Below are 19,318 nucleotides of genomic sequence, written 5' to 3' on the forward strand. Positions count from 1 at the left end.
TTTTTGAGACGGAGTCTCGCTCTGTCACCCAGGCTGGAGTGCAGTGGCCGGATCTCAGCTCACTGCAAGCTCCGCCTCCCGGGTTCACGCCATTCTCCTGCCTCAGCCTCCCGAGTAGCTGGGACTACAGGCGCCGCCACCTCGCCCGGCTAGTTTTTTGTATTTTTTAGTAGAGACGGGGTTTCACCGTGTTAGCCAGGATGGTCTCGATCTCCTGACCTCGTGATCCGCCCGTCTCGGCCTCCCAAAGTGCTGGGATTACAGGCTTGAGCCACCGCGCCCAGCCTGAACTCTTTTTTATAAGAATTATATTTTCCCCTTGAGGTCACAAAAAAGAAAGTATTAGAAATTTTATAACCAATTTTAAAAAATTGTATTTTAAGGTTAAATACAAACCTTCTAAAGGTTTGCCATCTGTTGATCCTAAATTATAATTATAAATTTATATATTCCTGTTAAATATGTATCATAAGATCATGTGTATCATAAGATTATTAGCAATTTGAGAATTTCCCATGTGTATTGGAGATGAGCAAATGGAATAAGGGTTCATATGTAGCGACAAGATTCTCTATTTCAATACTTAATATTGTACCAAACCAAGTAAGAGGAGCATCATGAGAAAATGTACTAAAAGACAGTCATTACCTATATTTACACCTAGAAAAAAAAACTATATTATTGATAAACTGATAAATCTATTTTATTTATGTATTTATTATTTTGCTCTGTCGCCCAGGCTGGAGTATATTGGTGCGATTTCCACTCATTGCAACCTCGTGCTCCCAGGTTCAAGCAATTCTCCTACCTCAGCCTCCCTAGTAACTGGGACTACAGGCGTGCACCACCATGTCCAGCTAATTTTTGTATTTATACTGCAGACAGGTTTCACCATGTTCACCAGCCTGCTCTCAAACTCCTGACCTCAGGTGATTTACCCACCTCAGCCTCTCAAAGTGCTAGGATTACAGGTGTGAGCCACCACGCCCAGCCTGATAAATCTATATTAAAAAGGATAAATATAACCATTGCACCTTAAACAGAAATTGGAATATGGCATGTAGATTTCAAAATAAAATTAATTTTCTGGCATTGAATTAGTGTAGTCATGTTAAAGAAGTGTCAGAACTTCATTGGATGTTATTATATTACAGGTGTTTGATTTTGATTTGTAGTTTGGGCAGAGTAAAGGAGCCAACATGTCTTAGGATTTAGAACTTGTGCACATTGCCTACAGTTGAAAGAAGAAAGTGTGCTAAATTTCAGCCTCTTTGGTATGTGGTTGGGACCTAAAGTTTTACCACATCCTTCATTGTCTTAGCCTATTCAGGCTGCCATAACAAAATACCAGAGACTGGATCACTTAAACAACAGAATATTTTTTCCCATATCTAAGAGGCTTGGAATGGAAATTCGTTTTCTCAAACTTTGGAGCCTGGAAGTTTAAGATCAAGGTGCCAACATAGTGTATGGTGAGAATCTGTTCCTGGCTTACAGACAGCTGCCATCACTGTGTGTTTATATGGTGTTTCCTTGCTTCCTGAGTGGAGAATGAGCTCTAAGTGTCTCCTTACCTTCTATAAGGACACCAGCCCCAGTGGGATTAGGGCCCTATCCTATGACCTTTAGTTTTATGTACCTCCTAAAGGCCCTATCTCCAAATACAGTCACATTGGGGTTTAGAGTTTTAATAAATGAATTTTGGGGGACACAATTTAGTCCATAACATTCTGTCCCTGGCCTGCCAAAATGTGTGTCCTTCTCCCATACAAAAAATTTATTCCATCGCCTGGCACGGTGGCTCACGCCTGTAATCCCAGCACTTTGGGAGGCCAAGGCGGGTGGATGACAAGGTCGATATTGAGACCATTCTGGCTAACACGGTGAAACCCCGTCTCTACTAAAACACAAAAAAATGAATCGGGCCTGGTGGCGGGCCCCTGTAGTCCCAGCTACTCAAGGCTAAGGCAGGAGAATGGCATAAACCCGGGAGGCGGAGCTTGCAATGAGCTGAGATCATGTCACTGCACTCCAGCCTGAGCAACAGAGCTAGACTCCTCAAAAAAAAAAAAAAAAAAAAAAAAATTATTCCATCCCAACAGCCCCCTGAAAGTCTTAACTCATTCTAGCATCAATTCTAAAGTTCAAAGTGTCATCTAAAAAATCATCTAAATCAGGTTATGGGTGAGACTCAATGTGCGATTCATCCAGAGACAAAATTCCTTTCCAGCTTTGAACCTGTGAAACCAGAAATGTTACATGCTTCTGAGCTACAATGGTGAAACAGGCATAATAGACATTCCCATTGGAAAATGGAGAAATAGGAAAGAAGGAAGGTGTAATGTGTCCTAATCAAGTCCAAAACCTGGCAAGGCAAATTATGTTCGGTCTTAAGAAAAACCCTCTTTGGCTTGATGCCCTGACTTCCAGGCCCAGTGCTCTCGCAGTGTCACCTCTGGCTCTGTGGGTGGCCTACTCCATCTGCCCTACCTGAAGTCTCGCTCTTTCAGTTTGGTGGGGTCCCGCCCAGGCAGCCATCTGTGAGGGACTCTCCTGCCCAGTTCTTCAAGGCATCTTTGAAGAAGATGGTAGTCATCTTCTCTACCCTACCTTTGAGGTAGAGTCAGCCTTGACTACCTGTTCCCACCCCCACCATATCCCATCTATACTCTCTGAGTCTTAGATCAAAGTGGCAGCCCTGGTGGCTCCTGCCTGTAATCCCAGCACTTTGGGAGGCCAATGAGAGTGGATCACTTGAGGTCAGGAGTTCCAGACTAGCCTGACCAACATGGTGAAACCCCATCTCTACTAAAAATACAAAAATTAGCTGGGTGTGGTGGCAGGCACACTACTTGGCAGGCTACAGATTTAGTCTGTCATCCCAGCTACTTGGGAGGCTGAGGCAGGAGAATCCCTTGAACCTGGGAGGTGGAGATTGCAGTGAGCTGAGATCGCACCACTGCCCTACAGCCTGGGTGACAGAGTGAGAGTCTACCTCAAAAAAAAAAAAAAAAAAGTGGCACCCCTAATGATCTCATAAATTGCCTTTGGTGGGTCAGTCTTTCCTTTTCTTAAAGAATAGTACACATTGACAGCCAGATAGCTCTATGATCCTGTTCTACAGAATTCAAAAAGTCGACAACCTTCCTTTGTTCCTTTCTGTTTTTGCTGCCTACTTTAGTTCAAATTGGCAGTGTCTCCGCTGGAATAATCTCATCTCTCCCTAGCTTGTGCTGAGATGGCTGATTAAATCCTTGTGTCACACCTATTCTCTTTATCAAGTGGTTGTTCAGGTCAGGCTCAATGTTTCACGAAAGCCTGTAATCCCAACACTTTAGGGAGACTGAGGAGGGCAGATCACTTGAACTCAGGAGTTAGAGACCAGCCTGGGCAACATGTCAAAACCCCCTATCTATAAACAGCAACAAAAAATTAGCCAGGGTGTGGTAGTGCAATTAGCTGGGCATGGTGATGAGCTCCTGTAGTCCCAGCTACTTGGGAGGCTGAGGTGGGAGGATTGCTTGAGCCTAAAGGCAAAGGTTGCACTGAACTGAGATTGTGCCACTGTATTCCAGCCTGGATGACATAGCCAGACCCTGTCTCAAAAATAAAAAAAAAAAAAAAAGAAAAAGAAAAGATTGTTCAACCATACCTCTTCAAGAAAAGCTTTCTCAATGTTTGCACTATAGATTGAGAAATCTATCCCAAATCTCCAAGTTATGATTGTGTTTTGCTTAAAAATTCCTTCTTTGGCCAGGCGCGGTGGCTCAAGCCTGTAATCCCAGCACTTTGGGAGGCCGAGACGGGCGGATCACGAGGTCAGGAGTTCGAGACCATCCTGGCTAACACGGTGAAACCCCGTCTCTACTAAAAAATACAAAAAACTAGCCGGGCGAGGTGGTGGGCGCCTGTAGTCCCGGCTACTCAGGAGGCTGAGGCAGGAGAATGGCGTAAAAACCCGGGAGGCGGAGCTTGCAGTGAGCTGAGATCCTGAGTGAGCCACTGCACTCCACCCTGGGCGACAAAGCAAGACTCCGTCTCAAAAAAAAAAGAAAAATCCTTCTTTATTTCAGCTATTTCCTTTCACATTTTACTATAAGCAGTAAGGAGGACCTAAACCACACCTTCAATACTTTTCTTAGACATCTCTCCTGCTAAATATCCAGTTTTACTGTTTGTAAGTTCTTTCCAGTAAACACTAGAGCGTAATTCAGCCAAGTTCTTGACACATTATAACAAGAACAGCGATTTCTACAGTTTCCAATAACCTGTCCCTCATTTTCATCTGAGTCCTCACTAGAGTTGCCTTTAATGTCTATATATATATATATATATATATACATACATTTTTTTTTTTTTTAGATGGAGCTCTGTCTCCCAGACTGGAGTGCAGTGGTGCGATCTTGCTTGGCTCACTGCAACCTCCACCCCCCCCACCCCACCCCGGGTTTCAGCAATTCTTCTGCCTCCGCCTCCGGAGTAGCTGGGACTACAGGAGCGCATCACCATGCCCAGCTAATTGTTGTATTTTTAGTGGAGATGGGATTTTGCCATATTGGCCAGGCTGGTCTCAAACTCCCAACCTCGTGATCTCTGCCCCCTTCAGCCTCCCAAAGTGCTGGGATTACAGGCGTTAGCCCCACCACGCCTGGCCTAATTTCCATATTTTAACCAACATATTTAACCATATTCTATTCATGATCGTTATAAATCTAAGATTCTATGAAAATGGAAGCTTTCTTTCCAGCTGTCTTCTTTTCTGATCCTTTGCCAGAATTGCCTTTAATGTCCATATTTCTATCAATAGTCTCTTCACAATTGGCTTTTTCTAGTATGAACCTGAAACTCTTCTAGCCTTTACCCATCACCAGTTTCCCAAGCCACTTCCCCGTGTTTAGGTATTTGTTGTTGCAGCATCCCACGTCTGGGTACCAAAACCTGTTTTAGTCAGCTTGGGCAGCCATAACAAAATACTACAGACTGGTGGCTTAAACGGTAGACATTTATTTTCTAACAATTCTACTGGCTGGAAGTCTAAAATCCAAGTTGCCAGCATAGTCAGTTTCTGGTGAGGATCTCTTCCTGGCTTAAATTATTTCACAGACACCAGGCAGATAACCATATCCATTCTTTCTTGTATTCGTTAATAATCAGAGCTGAAAGTATAGGGCTCTAAATTTACACTTCAGCAAATTGTTCTGTCATTAAGTATTCACCTCAAAATGACCAGACTGTACTATGCTCTAAATTTTAGAAACTTGTAGCTTGGTTCTGGTCCCTAGTCTTTGTTCTGTCTAGTTAATAGATTCATCAATACAACGGTTCCAAAGACTGTCTATATGCAGTAAACTTCCAATTTTATATCTCCAGCCTGACCTTTTTTCTGAAATTCAAATGTGTGTAGCCACATTTTCATTTGACATCTCCATTTAGAGCTCTAATAGGTCTTTCACCATAAACACTTCCAAGACACAGGAATAAACATTGTGCTCCTTAAGCCTGTTATCCCTTCCAGTTCTTCCCAGTTCAATAACTGACACTACCATTTACTCAAATCAACATTCTAAGAGTGGCACTTGCTACATTTCCTTCATCTCTACAAATCCAAAGTTACCTGTGAGTCACGTCACCTACATATTCAATAATTCATTCTCCATACTCCTTACCATGACTTGAGGACCCACTCAGTGACCACCTCTGACCTCTGTTCACCTCTTCTGCTGTTCTCCTTTGCTGTTCCAACCACTCTGGTCTCTTTTCCCATCAAGCAGCTAAACTCTGCTGATTTAAGACATTTGCCTTATTGGCCTCAGTCTCGGAAATGCCTGTTCTTTGATTTTTCTTCTGGTGAGCTCATTTTCACTCATCAGGTCTTATCTCTGTTTCAGACAAGCCTATCTAAAATAAACCTACCTAAATGGATTAAAAATTAATTTGTGTGTGTATGTGTTTGGAAATGGTGGTGGGAGAGTGTCTTTACTAAGTGAGGAGGAAACACAAAAGCCATTATAGGAAAGGACACAAACTAGATAGGTCCAAAAGTGGCCTAAGACAGAATATATGTAAAGAGAGTTGTAGAAAGAGCAATAAATTGGGATAAAGGATTTCCAAAACATATACAGGGTTAGTAACCTCAATTTACAAGGACGAACTGGAAACGTTAGTAAAAAGACAAACAACATAATATAAAAACTGATTAAATGGTATTTTATATCATGTATTAAATTCAAATGGCCAATACATATGAAAAACAAGAAACAAAAAACCTTTCTAGTAATTCAAAATTATGCATATTAATACAACAAAGGGATACTATTTTTGTTGTTGTTGTTGTTGTGAGACAGTCTTGCTCAGCTACCCAGGCTGGAGTGCAGTGGTGTGATCTCGACTCACTGCAACCTCCACCCCCCCGGGTTCAAGCGATTCTCCTGCCTCAGCCTCCCGAGTAGCTGGGACTACAGGCGCCTACTACCATGCTCAGATAATTTTTGTATTTTTAGTAGAGATGGGGTTTTACCATGTTGGTTGGCCAAGATGGTCTCGATCTCTTGACCTTGTGATCCGCCTGCCTCAGCCTCCAAAAGTGCTGGGATTACAGGCGTGAACCACCGCACCCAGCCTAATTTTTGTATTACTAGTAGAGACAGGGTTTCACCATGTTGGCCAGGCTGGTGTCAAACTCCTCCTGACCTCAGATGATCCACCCACTTCAGGCTCCCAAAGTGCTGGAATTACAGGCGTGAGCCACCGCACCTAGCCTGGGATACCATTTCTTACCTATGAATAGACAACCACTAAAGCCAGTAATATTCAGGACTGTGAAGGATGAGGAAGAATTGTCATTGTCATATAATTTTTCAGAAGTTTTCCTGGCAATGTCTATTAAATTTTATTAATAGACATTTGGAAAGGGAGAGTGTCAACAATAGAATAAAGGCCCCACTAGGTAAGGTTACATATGTAAGGTCTCTTTCAAAACTGTCACGAGAGGTCGGGTGCAGTGACTCATGCCTGTAATTCTAGCATTTTGGGAGGCTGAGGCGAGTGGATCACTTGAGGTCAGGGGTTTGAGACCCTCCTGGCCAACATGGTGAAACCCTATCTCTACTAAAAATACAGAAATTAGCCAGGCATGGTGGCACATGCCTGTAATCCCAGCTACTCAGTAGGCTGAGGCAGGAGAATAGCTTGAACCCAGGAGGCAGAGGTTACAGTGAGCCAAGATTGTGCCACTGCACTCCGGCCTGGGCAACAGAGTGAGACTCCGTCTGAAAACAAAACAAAAAAACCATATAAAAACTGTTTTAAAAAAAAAAAAACTAATTATACATATAAAACATTTAAGTAACTATAAATAAGAGTACTGTTGACATAGTGAGACATCCATTTATACTATGGAATGTTACACAGCTACCCACAACAATAATCCGGTGAAACAAAATCACACACACAACTGATGAGAGTAAATAGAGAACTGTATGGAAGAAAACCTATCACATTAATTATCTCAGAGAGCTGAAACTAAGTTGGTGCAAAAGTAATTGTGGTTCTTACCATTACTTTCACAGGCAAAAACTGCAATTACGTTTGTACCAACCTAATAGAATGGGGTGAGGAGAGGTTAACCTTTATAAACGTCTCTGTGTGAACTGTTAAAATGAGCAAGTATATTTTTTTAAAGTATAAAGAGAAACAAAAAAGTAAGCTTTCTCCATTACCCACCTCAAATTATGTTCTATCACTCATTCTGTTTAGATTCTTTCAAATGCAGTTTGAAGTTTTATCAGATTCCTTGTTGTTTGCCTCTTTCCATTAAACCTAGCTCCACAAAGTAGGGACCTGATCTAGTCATTCACTGTTACGTCCCAGCATCTAGCAGAGGGCCTGACACTTAGTGGGAACCCAAGTATCTGGTAAATAAACCAGAGAATAGATACTTTTTAGCCCAGAAATAATTTCTATATAAAAATGATTATATTTCAGATATGCACAGAGTGATTATCTGAATTTCTGTATAAAAATGTCTTCCTATAAATCATTGTTAATACATTACCTACTCACCTTACCCAGCTACTAGGAACACAGTGAAGTTTAGAATTAACACCCCATTTGTCTTCCACACTCTTACCATTTTCCCAGTTTCTACACTAACCTTTCCAGACATCATGTATACTGATAATTCTAAGTTGTCTAGATCGTTAATTCTTTTAAGGGCCAGTTCTCTGCTAGCTGGCATCATGCATAAAATAATTCTCTTTAATATACTCTGGGTCTAGGGTTAATAGATGTTTGCTTAAAATCATGGAAAGAAAATGGTCACACAACTGGTGGGTGTGATCAAATTTGTGCTGTTTCATCCACTTAATGTTTGCTTTGCGATAATGGAACCTCCCAGCTTTTATTTTCCTTCCTTCCTTCCTTCCTCCCTCCCTCCCTTTCTTTCTTGACAGAGTTTAGCTCTGTTGCCCAGGCTGGAGTGCAGTGGCACGATCTCAGCTCACTGCAACCTCTGCCTCCCGGGTTCATGCGATTCTCCTGCCTCAGCCTCCCAATTAGCTAGGATTACAGGTGCGTGCTGTCACACCTGGCTAGTTTTTGTATTTTTAGTAGATGGAGTTTCAGATGTTGGCCAGGCTGGTCTCCAACACCGGGCCTCAAGTGATCCGCCTGCCTTAGCCTCCCAAATAGCTGGGTTTACAGGCCTCAGCCACTGTGCCCGACCCCAGCTTCTATATTCTAATGCTGAGATTATTCAGTTAACACTCTAACCTACTAGGATAAGTTTGTTGAAGAATTTTACCTTACCTTATACCCTATACCTTCACATCTACCTGTACCCTGGTCCTTCACATCCTTTCCATATAATAGATCTTGTAAATACAGGGGGAAAAAACCCAGAATGATTATGTTGACAACAAAACATTTTTGTGCAAAAATGAAGTAGTCACTATCTAAGCTACAAAGACTTAGGATTGTATTCCTGAGTTATGTGTCATTTTAGCCATCACTAGATCTTAAATCCCAGTTGCTAAATTGAAGGGAGATACATTACTCTTTTTAGAGCTTTGCTCTCTGATACAGTAGCCATTAGCCACATGTGATATTTTAAATTTAAATAATTAAATCAAAAATTCAGTTTCTCAGTCTCACCACATTTCAAGTTACTGGTGTCTACTGTATTGGATACACACATAAAACATGTCTATCATCACAGAAAATTCTATTGGATTGCACTGGGCTGTGTACATTTTGTGTCCCTGGGCTAATAAGTTCAAGTGCACTTAACTAGCCTCCTCCAGGTGGAATCAGAGGATAAATTTACCATATAAAATACAGGACACCCCATTATATTTGAATTTCAAACAGGCAACAAATAATGGCTTAAGTATGCCCCTCGCTGCACACTCAAATACTACATAAGACATCCTACACATTAAATATATATATATATATGCTGTATATCTGAAATTCAGATTTAACTGGACATTCAGTATTTTTAATGTGCCAAATCTGTCAACCCTATCTGAAGAGCAACATTGAAGTGTCTAGCCTGGATAGGTCCTTTTACACCACAGGGAGTTATTTGAGAACTTGAGAAGGGCTGGTACCTGTAAAGAAGCTAACTCATTATGAAGAAAAGGATCTGTTAGTTTTTCTGTATGTGTAAGGAAGGCCAAGAAGGAGGTTTCCAGATATATTTACTTTTTCTTCTCTCTCTTAGGTTGCAAAAACTTCTCATTTCAGAGAGATGCCAGGATCCCGAGTGCCTGCCAAACCTACCAATTCTAAGGAATAAGTGGATGGATGGTGTCAATGTTCCTACATCACTGATTGATTCTGCATCCGCAAATTTTTTTATTAAAAACATTCTACATCGTGTGGGGGGGGGATAAGGAGGGTAAAATGAAGAGAAAGAAATTATTGAGGGGAAGTTCTTCTGAGTACAAAATGTGTTTAATTTTTTAAATAAGTATTACATTCACAGGGTTCAAACGATTTGAAGTAAAAAGATAAATAGAAAGAATCCACCCCTCAACTTACCCCAGGTGATCACTTTTCTTTTTCTTGTGTATCTGCCCAGTATTCATTCCTGCTAATATCAGTCAATAATGAATGATACGTGTTACCCACTTTTTTCATCCTTGCCCAGATATCAGACTGTATACACTGTTCTGCACTTGCCCTTTTCATAACAATCTATCTTGGAGAACTTTCCCTGTGAGAACATACAGAGCTTCCTGTACATAGTTGCATGTATTGTGTTATGCAAATGCATTATATTTTATGTAACCTGTCTACTGTTGGTAGACACTTGAGTTTTTTTAGTCTTTTGCTATCAAACAGTTCTGGGATGATTAACCCTGATTTACTGCAAAATTGAAATTGCTGTGCTATTCTGCTGGAATAGTGGTAAATGAACAGGAAATTCCAGTCACTCTTGGGCTAGACTCAAGGTTCTTCTTAAAAATTACATGGCCATCACCAAGTTAGTTGTTTTGAACCTTAATTTCTTCACCTCTAAAATGGAGGTAATATTTACCTTAATAGACTATGAGAATGAAGATTATGTATGTGAATTGTTTGGTGCTCTAAAGAATACCACAAATAAAATTATTTTATTTTGAAATTAAATTTAATTTTAATTGTACTGTGTGTAATTTCTTAATTTTGAAATAATTTTATTTGTAATGTGCATAATCTTATTTAATGTATAATGTATATACTACATTGTAATAGAAGATTTCCCAAATTCCAGCCTGGCATGAGGTAATAAAAGGTAATGCAAAGGGAGAGGAAGGCATGTGTCATTAATTTTCTGCCTAGGTTACCTCCCTGGTTAAATTGCTATTTCCTGCCTTCCTTGCATAGAGATTAGGAAACATCCTGCCTGCCCTCTTTTGCCTCCTTTTTCATTTGCCTTGTCAAAGTCTTTCAAAACTTGTCAAGGTCTGGTTTTAAGACTGTCTGTTACTCTTACAAAATCTGTGTGTATTGGTGGCTAAGGGCCTGTATGGTCCACTGCTGTATTCCAGCTCCCAGCATGGTGCCTGACGCTGCGTGGCAAATAGTAGTCACTCGAGAAATGGCTGATGAATTCATGAGGCCTACTCTGGATGGAAATGTCAATTCTGGCCCTGAATTTTCAGGAGCTGACAAGAGAACCACCTTAATATCATAGGCTGAGTTGGAAGAAGGGAACGCCCAATTTATTCTTAAGAAATACCTTGCCAGTTACTGTGGCTTAGGCCAGTAATCCTAGCATTTGGGGAAGCCAAGTTGGGCAGATGGCTTGAACCCAGGATTTCGAGACCAGCCTGGACAACATGACGAAACCCCATCTCTACAAAATATGTAAAATTTAACTCTGCGTGGTGGGCCTGCACTTCTGGTCCCAGCTACTCCAGGGCTGGGGTGGGAGGATTGCTTGAGCCCTGAAGGTCAAGGCTGCAGTGAGCTATGATTGCAGCACTACACTCCAGCTCTGGGCAATAGAGCAAGACCCTGTTTCAAAAAAAAAACAAAAATGCCTATAAAAAGTGGGTTTTGTGTGTCTACACACGCACACATACATACCTGCATACACATGCACTCAGGTATTCTGGAAAAACACAGGAATCTGAAGCCAAAATACCTGTGATTTTGTTCCAGCTTTGCCACTCACCAAGTGTCTGATGGGATTAGCTATCTGCCATCTCAAAATTTTTCTTTTGTAAAATAAGATAATAGTACCTCCCAGAGTTGTGAAAAACTATCAAATGAGACGGCAGATGAGAAAACACTATATTCCTTGTAAAACCTGACATAAATACGTGCAAAATTATATAAAGACCATCTTCTGTCTGTCTGATTTTCAAATGTGGAAAAGTGAAAGCAGGAGAGAATGTTGGGATTTCTATCTGAGATTGCTGGCTTCCACCTGCAGAAAATGAAATAACTGGGGATCTTACACCTAAGTACTAACAGATTCTGGTTGCAGTTTGCCTCCATGGCTAAATGAAGCTTGTAGAAGAGTCAGCCTGGTAGACATGGAATGTTGAATGGTGGTGGAGTGTACCCACTCACCTCTCACCAAGTCAGCTCCAGGTTCAGAAGCAGCAGTCCCTGTGGACGGCATGCGTGTTTGTGACTCAGCTGAGCCACCTTTCCAAACAGGGATGCCCCCTACTCTGCCCATTCTGCTTTTAGTTCAACTTGACTTCCTACCTTCAGTGAGGACATGGAGAATTCATCCCAACTGGGTACCTGAGCAAACTTGGCAGAGCAAAGAGAAATGAGGAAGGCCCTAGGTAGATTGACCCTGGGGAAGGAAACAATCAATGAAAGACCACAGAAAGAATCTTCCATTTCCTTTAGCACAGTCCCTTCAGATTGAGGATGAAGAGGCTGGGGCTCTGAATTGGTTGACCTTAGGTATGGTCACAAAAACAAATCAATGGCTTTTCCACATCCACACACTGAGTTATATTTCTGCCTTTGGTATTGTGATTTTCTCTGATCTCCAATTAAAGATCTATGTGTGATTTTAAAGCCTCCCTTCCTTTCTACTCTGCAGTCAGTGTAACATTGGTAGTTTGAAACTGGACATAATGGCAGCATTTACACCATGGGAACTAGCATATGCTAGGGGTTTTTTTGTTTTGTTCCTCAAGAGTCAGTAAACATATATCAGCACACCACTGCCTTAAATATTCGCTGCTCCTTCCTGGTAAGGATATCCTTATCTCTCTCTCCACTCCCCAACTCCATCCAGCACATGCACACTGGGTCACTCTATTGTGCTGTTTTTCTACCCAGAAGGGCCCTATCTCAAATGACCCCTACAATTCTGGTCTCATTTAAGTTCCATACTCTTTCCTATGATCTGTACCCACTGCATATATTTCCATATTGTTTGCCACCTCCCCTGTTTTCATGTCTGCTCTCCAAATTTTACGAGGAAGCCTAGAACACTCTTTTTGCAGATACCCGCTTAAATGTCACCTCAGTGAGGCCCTCCATTGACCATTTTCCCATTCCCAGAGGGGCAGGGAGGCCTTCTGAGAAAGTGACCATCATCTGGTGGATGGTGATGCTGGCAATGTGAACTGTCAGCAACAGCATAGCTAGGAAAGCAGTGAGCAAAGGCACTGTGAAGACACAAGCAGAGCTCTTCAACCAATGACCCCAGGGACTTTCTCTGGGTTGCCTGGCAATGAACTGGGAACAATGGCTGCTTCTTTTCCTGTGGGAGGATCAGCCAATGTTCCCAGGTGCTGGAAGGCTGGCTTTCTCAGCTGACACCCACACAGAAAATGTTTATTCTCTTTATCAAGTCTGCTCTCATGCTTTCTCTATGAAAAGGAACAGCCCGGGCTGTGTGTGGGTCCCTTTCTGGAGCACAGCCTCTCTGTGCATCAGGCTACCCCCTTCCTGGGCTCAGGGCTCTGTAGGCTGCAGGAGAACAAGAACTGTGTATCTGCAACCCTCTGCCCACTAGTTCCAGCTGGCACAAGCAACACTGTGCCTGCTGACAAGACAGGCAGAAGCCACGAGAGGAATTAAATTGCCTCCGAAGGTGGTAGACAGTGGAAATGAGTGGATATAGGCTTTCATTAAGGGACTAGGATTTAACTTCTTAATCATTATTCAAATCACCTTGTATCTCATCTTCTCAAATGCTCTTAATGAAAGTCACAAACCAATAGCTCTCTGTAATTTTCCATTTATGCCCCCCTTTCTGTTGTCCATTCTTTGCCCACTATCTCTCTTTCCTCTCTATTTAACATTAGCTATTTTTAAAGGAGCAAAAGAAACTTTTCTAAACTTTTGCACTGGGTAGTGTTTAAATATGCGTAGGCCCTACTGCCACATGCCACAGATGCCCCAGTGGCACTCAGTCATGTAGGACCTGAGTTGAGCTCCTAGTTTCTGGTGGGCCCACATTTGTGTCATGGTGCAGCATATGTGGACTGGTCGTCTGGCTCTGTGATTAGGAATCTAACTTTTAGTTCGGTTCTAACCTTCAGCTCAGAAGCTGAGCCTCAGGTTGAGATTGATATTCCTTGTTGCCCAAACGTACTGTAGTTTGCTATGCTATCCAAACTACATGTAATTGATCCATTTCTAAGCTCATTCACATGATTCAGTGAATACAATTATTTCCAGGGCTGTTAGACCAAAGACCTCAAATCCCTATGTGGGCCTCTCCACAGGACAATGCACCACATGGCAGCTGACTTTCTTCCAAAAGAATGAGCCAGAGAGAGGGACCAAGAAAGAAGCCATAACCTTATGTAACCTAATGTCAAAGGTGACACAACATCATTTTTGACATATTCTATTTGTTAGAAGCAAGTCCCTAGGTGCAGCCCACAGGAAAGGAGATAATACCAGAGGATGAACCCTCAGAGGCAGGGATCATCCTAGAGAATACCTACCACACTGGGTAAATCACAATCTGTTTAAAATAAGGCAGAACTGTCTTCTTGATCTGACATCCTTAAAAATGGAAGTGCACCTCTGTGTTTCCTAGGGCACTTTGTTAAGTGCAGGTACATGGTCACATGCAGGTACAGGGTCACAATCTAAAATTGCAGAAATATTTGTGGTGTTTGCATTTCGGTTTGTTTCTATCACTTGCCCATTTACTCTCTGATGCTGCTGTATCTCACTGGAAACTACATTTCCCAGGTTTCCATGCTCTCAAGTTTCCAGTAGATCTGGCCAATGGGTGGCACTGATGGATGATGATGGTGGGGCAGAGTATTTCTCTTCTTCTTTGTTTCCTGGGGCTTCTCCAGCCTCCTTGGTACTTTGACTTTAGTCCTACCACAGAGCCTTTCTCCTGGTGGTCTCAGTTCCTGCCTTACCAGCCTGCGCTCTTCCTGCTTGACTCCAGCATCACCTCTCCCCTTTGTTCCTAGAAGACAGAGGTGGCAACTTTCTGCTGCAGCTTATCTGTGGGTTGCCCTCACCCCCTCTCTTGGGTTTCTCAACTCTTTCATCACCTGTTTATCTAATTACCTCTATTTAATTCCTTCTATATGAAATCCCTAGCGTGGACTATGCTTGTACACTGACAAACAGTAGGATTGAATGAACATTGCCCTTTCCTGAGCAACTCATGTACAGAGAGCATGGTTTGGAGTGTTTGCTAGTCCTAAATGTCTGACCTGGTGCTCATGCTGCTGGAAATTTAGAGGATAGTCACTTCTTCAGGATGTACCTTCACCACTCTGGGCTAAAGTTTCTTGTTTTGTAAAATGGGAGGATTTGTGATATCTGTGGTCCCTTAAATCTCTGAATATTGGGGACTCTAGAATTTTTCCATAAGGAAAGCATAGGAACTGCATGCTGATTGGGAAATGGTGGAAGCATTTTATATGAGACTAGCATGGGACAGTGAGGCGGAATAGTAAAAAATAAGAAGAAAGGAAAGGAATAGAAAACCCAAAACCTTGAGTTGTCCATATTCCAGAAGGTGAGTGCCACTGATGGACACTATGAAGAAAGCTAACATGAATCATGCCATGACTTCATAAAATAAGTACATTATCTCACAAATCGCTTCCTGTTTTATATTCCACTCCTTGCTTTCTACCTCACCCCCAAATCAAGGAAGCATGCTAAGGAATAAAGTTCCAGCTTGGGCAACATGGCAACACTCCGCCTCTACAAAAAATATAAAAATTATTTTCGTGGTGTTCACCTGTGATCCCATTTTCTCTGGAGGCTAAGGTGGGAGGATTACTTGAGCCCAAGGGGTGGAGGCTGCAGTGAGCCGAGATCATGCCACTACATCCAGCCTGGGCAATGGGAGTGAGACTCTGTGTCACAAGGGAGAAAAAAGAATAAAGTTAACAAACAGGAAAATAACACTTTGTTGAACTTGGGATAACAATAATTTACAAAGAATGGTAGAATTCGTTACTAGAAAAATCTCAGGAAGAGAGGCAGCTATCTTAGCTGTAAGACCATGGGCAATTGACATCTTTGGGCATCATTTTGTCTTCTGAAAAATGGTTTTAAGAGTATAAGGGTTATTATAAGGACTACTCGTCAAGTGCTTAGAACAGTATCTAGCACATAGTATCTATTCTATAGTAAACTTCATGAATATATTCCAATAGTCTGAATTGTCATCCACTATACTTATATTGTAACTGACATAATTTCTTTTTTTTTAAGATGGAGTCTTGCCCTGTCACCCAGGCTGGAGTACAGTGGCACAATCTTGGCTCACTGCAACCTCTGCCTCCCAGATTGAAGCAATTATCCTGCCTCAGCTTTCCCTAGTAGCTGGAATAATAGGCATGCACCACCAAGCCCAGCTAATTATTTTTGTATTTTTAGTACAGATGGGGTTTCACCATGTTGGCCAGGCTGGTCTCCAACTCGTGACCTCAGATGATCTGCCCACCTCGGCCCCCCAAAGTTCTGGGATTACAGGCGTGAGCCACCGCGCCTGGCCATAGCTGACATAAATTAAACAGGTATGTTATACTTAAAACATGTTCCTCCGTTAGCAGTTCTAAGCAAATCTGCCTCCAAAGGCCAAGGAAACTGAGATGCAGAAGAAGGATGATGACAAATCAAGAAAGAAACTTTTAATAGGGACTTATAAACAGAAGCCATGTCTTCCATGGCATCTAGACAACTTGGTGAATCTGTCCACCTGCCATTACCCCACCCCAAACCCCAGGGCTTATAGATGTAGGGAATTTGCCTAACGGCAGGATTTATAGTAAGTATGTGTTTACAATAACATCGAGATTGTTTTGACTTAAGGTCAGGATTTATGATAAGTACTGGGAAGTAGAAATCTTAGAGGCATTCCCAGAACTGGGATTATTTAGAAGTCAATACAGCAGCCGGGCGCGATGGCTCACGCCTGTAATCCCAGCACTTCGGGAGGCCGAGGCGGGCGGATCACGAGGTCAGAAAATCGAGACCATCCTGGCTAACACGCTGAAACCCCGTCTCTACTAAAAATACAAAAAATTAGCCGGGCGTGGTGGCGGGCGCCTGTAGTCCCAGCTACTCCGGAGGCTGAGCCAGGAGAATGGCGTGAACCCGGAAGGCGGAGCTTGCAGTGAGCTGAGATTGCACCACTGCATTCCTGCTTGGGTGATAGAGAGAGACTCTGTCTCAAAGGAAAAAAAAAAAAGAAGTCAATACAGCAGATTAGCATCTTAGATTGAGTTACTTTAGTTTCCACACTACAAATACAGAGAGTTCATGTAAGAGCAACTATGATTAAAAAAAAAAAAAAAAAAAAAAAAAAAAAAAAAGGCCGGGCGCGGTGGCTCAAGCCTGTAATCCCAGCACTTTGGGAGGCCGAGACGGGCGGATCACGAGGTCAGGAGATCGAGACCATCCTGGCTAACCCGGTGAAACCCCGTCTCTACTAAAAAATACAAGGTGTTTTTACGGGCAAGGTGCCCGTAAAAATCTTAGAGGCATTCCCAGAACTGGGATTATTTAGAAGTCAATACAGCAGCCGGGCGCGATGGCTCACGCCTGTAATCCTAGCACTTCGGGAGGCCGAGGCGGGCGGATCACGAGGTCAGAAAATCGAGACCATCCTGGCTAACACGCTGAAACCCCGTCTCTACTAAAAATACAAAAAATTAGCCGGGCGTGGTGGCGGGCGCCTGTAGTCCCAGCTCCTCGGGAGGCTGAGGCAGGAGAATGGCGTAAACCTGGGAGGTGGAGCTTGCAGTGAGCTGAGATCCCACCACTGCACTCCAGCCTGGGCGACAGAGCGAGACTCCGTCTCAAAAAAAAAAAAAAAAGTCTGGTGATCACCTAGAAAATGAAGAGTTCATAGAATGGTGAATTGTTCATTGTATCTTTTCCACAGTGCAGAACGCAGTACTCAAGTGTCCCTGGGATAGAGGAGCCAATTGATCAGGAGACCACTGCTTGATGAAAATGTCTTTTATTACAACTCTACTCTCAGAAATTATCTTCTAATTTGTGTCTTTGTCTGTAGACCAGAATGTAATGCAATAAACATACCTCTGATAAGTATTTTTAATATGTAGTATATCTTTCATTATAAGTTGATAAAGTAATGGTATGGCTTATAAACCTATCTCATGTGAATTTAAGTTTGAATAATCATAGTAATAGATATTCTTACTATATGTCAGACATTGTTATAAGCACTTCAAAAATATTGTCTACTCCTACCAACAATCCTACTAAAGTAGGTAATAGTTGTAACTTAAGTTTTTGCCCAGTTATATAACAACTCCCCACATCTTGGTGGATAATAACAAGAAGGGTTATTTCTGGCCCAAATTCTATTTCTGTATGGATCAGCAATGGCTCTGCTCCACATTTTCTTCATAGACAGACCCAAGCTGAGCTAAACTGACATAAAGGGATCTCAATGCTCTCAAAGATTCTGCAGGGAAGTAGACACATGGTACTTCAACTCATATTTTATTGACCAAAGCAACTCACTTGTAAAGACTGATATATAGATAGTAGGAAAGAGTGCTCCTTACATGGAGAGGAATATAGTAAACCCATATCAATGGGCAAGGATATATAATACTCCCCAAAAGGGCAGTAAAATCATGGGAGCAATAGTACAATTTACCACAATATTCTTATCTAAATTTTAGGCATGAGAAAATTGAGAAATAGAGTTTAGTAAGTTTCTTGAAGTCACCTAGTAAACGATACAGGATTGAGATTGAAATGGAGTGGTCTGTCTCCATAACTCTGACACCCAGACTCCAAGATGGTTCAGTGAATTCTCACCTTCTGGCATTCACAGACTTGTGTATCTTGAGTATCTCCCTCCCAAATTGGATAGCTCTGACCTATGAAACTAACAAATATTGTGACTCCCAAGGTTAAGTCATAAATGATATTGTGACTTCTGTTTTGCTGTCTCTTGAATCACTCTGGAGGAAACCAGCTGCAATATACTGAACCCTTGTGTAGCTCTACAAAAGGTCTCATGTGCCAAGGAACAGAAGTCTTCTGCTGATAGCCAACATCAACTTGCCAGCCAGGTAAGCCATCTGGGAATTTTCCAGTCCCATTCTTCAGCTTAAGTATGCAGATGACTAAAGTCCATGCAAATAGCTTGCCTCCAATCTCATGAGAGATCCCATATTGAAACTACTGTTCACTCACCCTCAAATTCCTGAATCATGGAAACCATGTGACATAATGAATTTTTTCTATTATTTTAAGCCACTAAATTTTGGGACAATTTGTTTTGTAGCAATAGAGTCCATATCAGAGTCGATCTGTTTAAACACTTTGCCAAGCTGCCACCACATATAAATTAGTGATCATGTGTAAACAGATAATCCTT

At 42.0% G+C, this 19,318-nt stretch overlaps 2 protein-coding genes across 6 annotated transcripts in view; one reads left to right on the plus strand and one right to left on the minus strand.

The window, feature by feature from the left end:
* The window catches only part of LOC112623633 (histone H2A type 1-C), a 15,591-nt gene extending 4,794 nt beyond the window's left edge, over window positions 1–10,797 (plus strand). For all 5 annotated transcript variants that reach the window (XR_003119181.1, XR_003119180.1, XR_003119179.1 and 2 more), the window contains one exon: window positions 9,722–10,797. The gene's annotated coding sequence lies outside the window, so the exon portion shown is untranslated. The remainder of the gene's footprint in view (window positions 1–9,721) is intronic.
* Window positions 1–19,318, minus strand: part of LOC112623623 — a 163,209-nt gene that overhangs the window by 100,599 nt on the left and 43,292 nt on the right. The gene's annotated exons all lie outside the window — the stretch shown is intronic.

The sequence above is a fragment of the Theropithecus gelada genome, chromosome 4 (assembly GCF_003255815.1).
Source record: "Theropithecus gelada isolate Dixy chromosome 4, Tgel_1.0, whole genome shotgun sequence".
NCBI classification, from domain to species: domain Eukaryota; kingdom Metazoa; phylum Chordata; class Mammalia; order Primates; family Cercopithecidae; genus Theropithecus; species Theropithecus gelada.